This window comes from Monodelphis domestica, chromosome 5 (genome assembly GCF_027887165.1).
Source record: "Monodelphis domestica isolate mMonDom1 chromosome 5, mMonDom1.pri, whole genome shotgun sequence".
Classification (NCBI taxonomy): domain Eukaryota; kingdom Metazoa; phylum Chordata; class Mammalia; order Didelphimorphia; family Didelphidae; genus Monodelphis; species Monodelphis domestica.
This window is the reverse complement of record NC_077231.1, coordinates 245731070-245737830: the sequence shown is the minus strand read 5'-3', so window position 1 is coordinate 245737830 and position 6761 is coordinate 245731070. Positions and strand designations below refer to the sequence as shown.

General features: G+C 35.8%; 1 long non-coding RNA gene across 2 annotated transcripts in view; it reads left to right on the top strand.

The window, feature by feature from the left end:
• LOC103102781 (uncharacterized) overlaps nucleotides 1-6761 on the top strand; it is a 48569-nt gene that overhangs the window by 19647 nt on the left and 22161 nt on the right. The gene's annotated exons all lie outside the window — the stretch shown is intronic.

Genomic DNA, 6761 nt, shown 5'->3' with positions numbered 1-6761 from the left:
AAGGGATTAGGAGTCCTGGCAGAACACAAAAGAAATTTTTTTTGTCCAGGTTTGGGGATAGTGGAGAAGAGAAGAAAAAATTTTGGTTAAAGGGAGGTAGACAGAGAGACAGAAAGAAAGAGAGAGATAGACAGAGGCACAGAGAGACAGAGAGAGACACAGACAGAGAGGAAGAATGAGAACAAGAAGAGGAAGGAGGAGGAAGAGGAGGGAGAAAAAAGGAGTGCTTACATTAGTTCCTCTTTCTGTCATAAAGTATACATCATTATTGTGGCATTCATCTGACATTTAATAGAGAACTTCAGATTTACCACTGAAATTATCTGTTTGATTTTATTTGTGCTTTGTCTGGAAAAAAGTTGTATATTATTATTGATCCATCATTAAATTCCATTTCTGTGGGTATGTACAAACAACCTCTCCACTTCTTCCCTATATATTTGCATATACATGTATGTATATAATATAGGTTTATATATATATATATATATATATATAGAGAGAGAGAGAGAGAGAGAGAGAGACTAGTCTTGTGATTTCATGAATGTAAGAAATATTCTGTCACTGAAGACTGGCAACTCATTTATAACTTATGGTCTTACAAAGTTGCCACTTAAGTAATTTAGTGTCTTTCCCATGATCACAGAACCCTAAAAATTCAAGAAATAGGAATTAAATCTTGATCTTTCTAGTTACAAAACCAGTTTTATTTTCACTATAACTCTACTATATCAGACTGCCCTTCCATGTGATACATATATATAATATAGATATACATACAAGTATGCATGTACATGCATGTCATATTCTAATCACATCTATGCATAAATCTCACATGTATGCAAAATATCGTGTTATATAGTATATAATTAATATTTCATATATATTGTTATATGTGAAATTGTATGGGAAAAGATATGTTCTCATCCTAGTTGGTGATTATTTTGTTTTTAATGTGTGTGTGTATGTGTGTGTGTGAATCAGAGGAAGGAAATCCTCCCAGGTGTGTTTTGAATCAGAGTGATAGAATAATAGAACAGCTTCTGAATTAATTCCATATCCATTCATGGGGCTTGTTTGTTCCATCTGTTCTCCTGTCATTTAATATTTGTCACCTTCACCTATTACACGATGTTCTTAGAATAGGATTTCAGTTCCTATTCAGATTACATATGATACAATGGATGATCCCTCTGGAATTTTTGTTTGTCTGGGAAAAACCAAAATGCCCCTATAAGCATAAGAAATTCAGCTAGATCTAGTTCAGCTGCAATCACTAATAATAATAATTATTATTATAAATATATATAAATATATATATATATTTATAAATATATATATGTATATATATATATAATTGCTTCTCCTTTAGGGGCCTCAATTTATGATTCCCTCTACATGGAAAACTTGCCTGCAATTTAGTCTTAAAGGATTCCCTGGAGTAATTTATTGGCTAAATGACTTGTAGATGGTCATATAGTTTGTATAAGTCAGAGTTAGGGCTCAAACATAGGATTTCTGCCTTCTAATTCCACCCCTCTATCAGTTTTACCAAATTGCCTCTCACTTATTTTTTCATAACTACTGGAAAGCAAAAAGTTGTTAAATGGATCTGGTTAGACCAATAGGAATGTGAGAGTGGGTGGAGAGTGAAGGATAGGGAATGAAATGATATCACTGATATTTTCATGATGAAAAGCAACTTGTCACTGTAATGATGTTGTCTGTATTTGTCTTCCTTCCAGAGTAATTCAGTGAAACAACACAAAGGAGTTACCAGGCTTTGCTCATTACAGTGAATATAAAAAGAACATGTATTTTAAGTGGTCTAAAAAAATCATAGAATTTTCTCATTTAATGTTTTAGTGATTCTCAAATCATCTCTTTAAAATCTCTACCTTCTGCATATACAAAACTAACATTCATGGAATAATGATCTAAGCCTTGCTTTAATATTGGTGTTTTCAGAGTGGTAATAGTGGCTATAGCCTGTTGAATGATAATGGCCTCATTCCCTTCCCACCAAGAAAAAAAAAAAGAATTGATTCCTTCAGTTACATAATTATTCTCCTTAGCAGGCAATGAGTATATTCTAAATTCTATATTCAATGCACAGTGTCATGGAATTATCATAATTGTTTTTGGAGAGCAAAAAAAAAAATCTCTGAATGTATTAGGCAAGCAAATATCTACTCATAAGCTGAGAATAGATATGGTTACCTTTGCCTTCTTAAAAGCTTCTCTGAATCGGAGTTCAAATCTCAGTATTACCTGGAAAGTGATCCCTGCTCTATTTTACAAAATATCTTTTATTATAGGAAATAATTTTTGTTTTTTTTGTGCATGTGCCCAATAAGATGTGAGGAAAGAGTAAGTTACTTAAGTTATAAGAATCTTCTCTAGAATTCTATTTGTGATCCTGATAAGTAATGATCTTTGAGGTTCTTCCAAGCTCCATAATTTTGAGAACTAGAATGGTTAGCAAATAATATCAACTCTGGAAACCAAAATCTTCTGGTTTTACAATAATTACTATCTGTCAAAGTTTATGATATTTAATTTTTTTTACAAGAATGTTTGCATCTCTTACTCATCAGTTTCACAAGTTCTAATGTTTTTTTTTCTGAAGTTGACAATTAACTTTTGAAAGAAAAGTATTAATGAGTGAAAAAAAATTTCCTCCCATAGATGTTAACTGTTTTTTTTTTTCTTAAGTAGTAGTACACTTGCATGGGCGTAAGCATGCATGAATGCATGAGATTGGCTAGGTTTGTTTCTAACTAGGAGCAGTAGAGGAACTGGGGAAGATTTGGTCTTAGAGTGTATTGAGTGAGGGGAAGGGGCTGACATGGCCAGACCTGCTCTTGAGGAAAATCAATTTGGCCATTGAGTGAAGATTGGATTACAGGGGTTGGGTTGGGGGAACAGAAGCAGAGGCATCATTATAAGGTCATTGCAGTAGTACAGGTCTGAGGTAATGAATGCCTGAATTCATGGTGGCTCTGTTCATGGGTTGAGGAGGTTGTATACAGGAGATTTTGTGAATACAGAATTGATAATATTTAACAGATTGTATGTGGTGGATAATTGAGAGTAAAGATTTAAGTATGATACTGAGTAACTAGGAGGTTAGAGGTAAAGAGAAAGGGAGCAGCTGGGTTGCTCAGTTGTTTACTCCTATTTCATTTTTTGTCAGTATTTTGACTTTGCTTTATTAATTCTTACTGTTTTGCAAGATCATTGGCTTCCAATGGCCTAATTCTGGTCTTTAAGGACTGGTTTTCCACTATAATCTTTTGATTTTCCTTTTTGGTTTGGTCTATCCTGCTTTTCATGGCTTCCAGCTCTTACTCCAGTTGGGAGTTCTTGTCGTTTAAGCTGTTATTTTCTTTTTGAACTATTTCCCACATTTCTTGTTAGAAGGCTTCCATCTTTTTGATAAGCTCCAATTTAGCTTCTTCAAGAGCTTGTGGCCAATTTCCATTTTTTGGAAGGCTTTGGTGCATTTATTTGTAGTTCCTCTTCTGCTATTTCCCCTGTAGTCTGGATTTTTCCTCCATAAAAATTATCTAGGTTCAATGCCTTCTTGTTGTTTTTCTTGGTGTTGTGAAGTTGTTCCTGGGCACTGTTTGCCATCACTATGGTGGTTTTTCCTTTCCTTTCCAGTCAGAAATCTGAGTGAGGAGGGCAGGCTTTCTGTGCATGGAGCTAAGGAGCTAGGTTTTTGCCCGAGTGCATCTCTCGAGTTTCTGCAGCTTCTACTCTTGGCTGCCCTTCTCTGTGCTCTCTCAGTGTGGGTGCCCAAGGTCTGTGCTCTTCAGCCTGCTGGGGTTTCAGGTCTAACTGCTCTTAGGGATAGGATTTTTCGTGGTTTTAGTCAGCTGCCAAGGACATAGAGGTGCCCCTCACTCGCTCTAGAGGTGCCCTCACTCACTCACTGATTCTAGTGCATACTGGGTCTGACTCGCTCTGTAGGTGGGGTGGGGGTGGGTTGATCAGCTTGTGTTTTGGTGGAAGCTTTTTCACCCCCTTATAGTGTGGAGATACCCAAATCCCATGTACCTTCAATTCTGTACCCTACTGTAGAGTCCCTTCGTTTATATGAATTTTTTTTTTTGGCCTTTTGAAGTAGTCTATATCCATAGGTGGTGAGGAGAGGAAGAGTCCTGTATCTATACTGCCTCAATGTTTCTCAGAGGTATCTGGGTTGCTCAGGGGATTGAGAGCCAGGCCTAGAGACAGGAGGTCCTGGGTTCAAATTTGGCCTCAGACACTTCCTAGCTGTGTGACTCTGGGCAAGTCACTTAACCCCCATTCCCAACCCTCAATATATAGTATTGGTTCCAAGGGAGAAGGTAAGGGTTTTAAAAAAAGTAAAGTAGGGTTTTAGAGGGAGTGTAAAGATAATGAAACTATTTGAGACCTGTTGAGTTTGAGATGCCATTGGCATATCCATTTTGACATGTCATCATTCTCCTAGGATCTACAATAACTTTTGATATGCTGTTAAACCCTAATGAAAATTTTCCAATTAAACAAACAAAATATTAAATAAAGAACAGAATAATTATATATAAGTATCTTTTTTTCTTTTTATGTGAGGGGAGTGTGCATTAGCTATATCCATATACAGAGAAATGATATGAGCCTAGAGCTCAGGAAAGAGACAAGGACTGGATGAAGGAATCATCTACCCAGAGAGGTTAAATGGAGTCAGGGAGCTGATGAGATCACAAAGGTAGATAGACTGGAAAGATAAGTGGAGAAGAACTGGGAAAGAGCCTTGTGAGTGAGACACTTGCTATTAGAGGGTATGACCCAATTTAGGAACCAGCCAAAGAAACTGAGGAAAGTTAAGACTCTAAAGCAAGGAAATATGAAAGGACAATGCCACAGAAACCTAGAGAAGGGAGAGCGTGCGGGAGGTGATGTATAGGAATGTAATCATACATATCACACTCCATTTCTGCTCTACCAAAAAAGGCAATAATCCCACTAATTACATTGATATTTCTGAAGTTGAGGTAACTTTCAAAGTAATTTGGAATACATAGGTATCACATGTCATGGCCAATTTGCACAGACACAGACACACACACACACCAGAATTATAGAAGACAGGGAGAATCAGCATAATGAAGAAACTAGCACTAGAGTGAACCTGAAATCCAGTGCTTTGGGAGTGCCGATGGCATAAGAAATGAAAAACTGAAAATATACGATTGAAAGATCAAACAGAAAAATTCTACAGAATGTTCCAAAAGTGAGTTCTCTAGACCAAGGTCTCTTCATCCTCTGTAAGGTCATCCTTGTCAGGGAAGTTTTACTGCACAAATGGATTAACTCTCAGTGGACTATGAGGTTTATCTATTCAGGACATGGATTCACTCATGGTGATAATATTACTCTGCATATGGATATAGCTAATGTTCATTGCCCAGAAAATAAGAGACATTTATCCCCTAATAATTCTGTTCTCCACTTAATACTTTGTTTATTTAATTGGTGAATTTTACCTTCATTAGGATTTATTGGAATATTAAAAATTATTGTAGAGTCCAGGAAAGTGATAAGCTGCCCATTCTCATTATTATTCTTTTATCTACCCTTTTATTGTACTGAGTCCCTAATTTGGACAATTAAATGAAAAACTCTGCCACTTTATTGAAACTGCTCTCCCCACAACTGCCACTAATTTTTAAAATGTTTTATTGAGTTTTTATTTTATTATTATTAACTTTTAAATATTATTTCTATAATATATGTTAATTGTTATTAAAATTTTAATAAATTAAATTTAAAATTTAGCAATTTTAAAATTTCTAAATCCAATATATTCTCAGTTCTTATCCTCTTTGATCTTTTTGCAGCACTTAGTACTATTGACTCATCCCTTCTTTTTGGATACTCCTTCCTTTGGTGACTTCTTTGTTCTTTCAATCTTGTCATTCTTTTTCTCCCTTGCTGCTCTTTAGGTTTTACTCATTTGTCCATGATCTCCCCTCTGGCCTTAAGTGTGGGTGTCTTCTAAGACCCTTTCCTAGTCTCTTTCCCTCTCTTCCTTTCCCTTCTGTTCCATTCCCTCCTCTTCTTTTCTCTCTTTATCCTTTATATCTTAGTGCCTTCATCTATTTACATAGAGCTAAATTATCTTCTTTATTTAGATGACTCCCAGTCAGTCAATAAACATTTCATATGTGCCTACTATTAGCTAAGAATGGTTCAAATTGCTAGATAAAGAAAGCTATGTCTCCAACCTCGTCTAGTATCTCTGTTAACTTCCAGTTCCACATTTCCAGCATCCTACTAGACATGACCACTTGGAGATCAAAAGTCCATAAGTATTTATTAAATACTTACCAAATGCCAGGTGCTGTGTTAAGAGCTGAGGATATGGAGAAAAGCAAGAAACAGTTACCATTCTGAGGGAAACACATTCTAATGGGGAAGAGAATACGAAAAATAACTATATACAAATATGACATATACTGAATAAATTGAATAAAATCAACAGAGGAGAAGCACTAGCATTTAGGAGGAATGGGGAAAACTTCCTGTAAAATGTAGGTTGGATTTTAGTTGTGACTTGAGGAAAGCCAGATAGTAGAGATGAAGAGGGAGAAAATTTTATGCATGGGTCATGACCAGCGAAAATGTCCAGATACTCATTCAAAATCTCACAGTTAAAATGTTCACCATATCAAAACAGATCAATCCAATCAAATATCTTCGCCGCTAGACTTCTCCCTTTTCTAAACTTC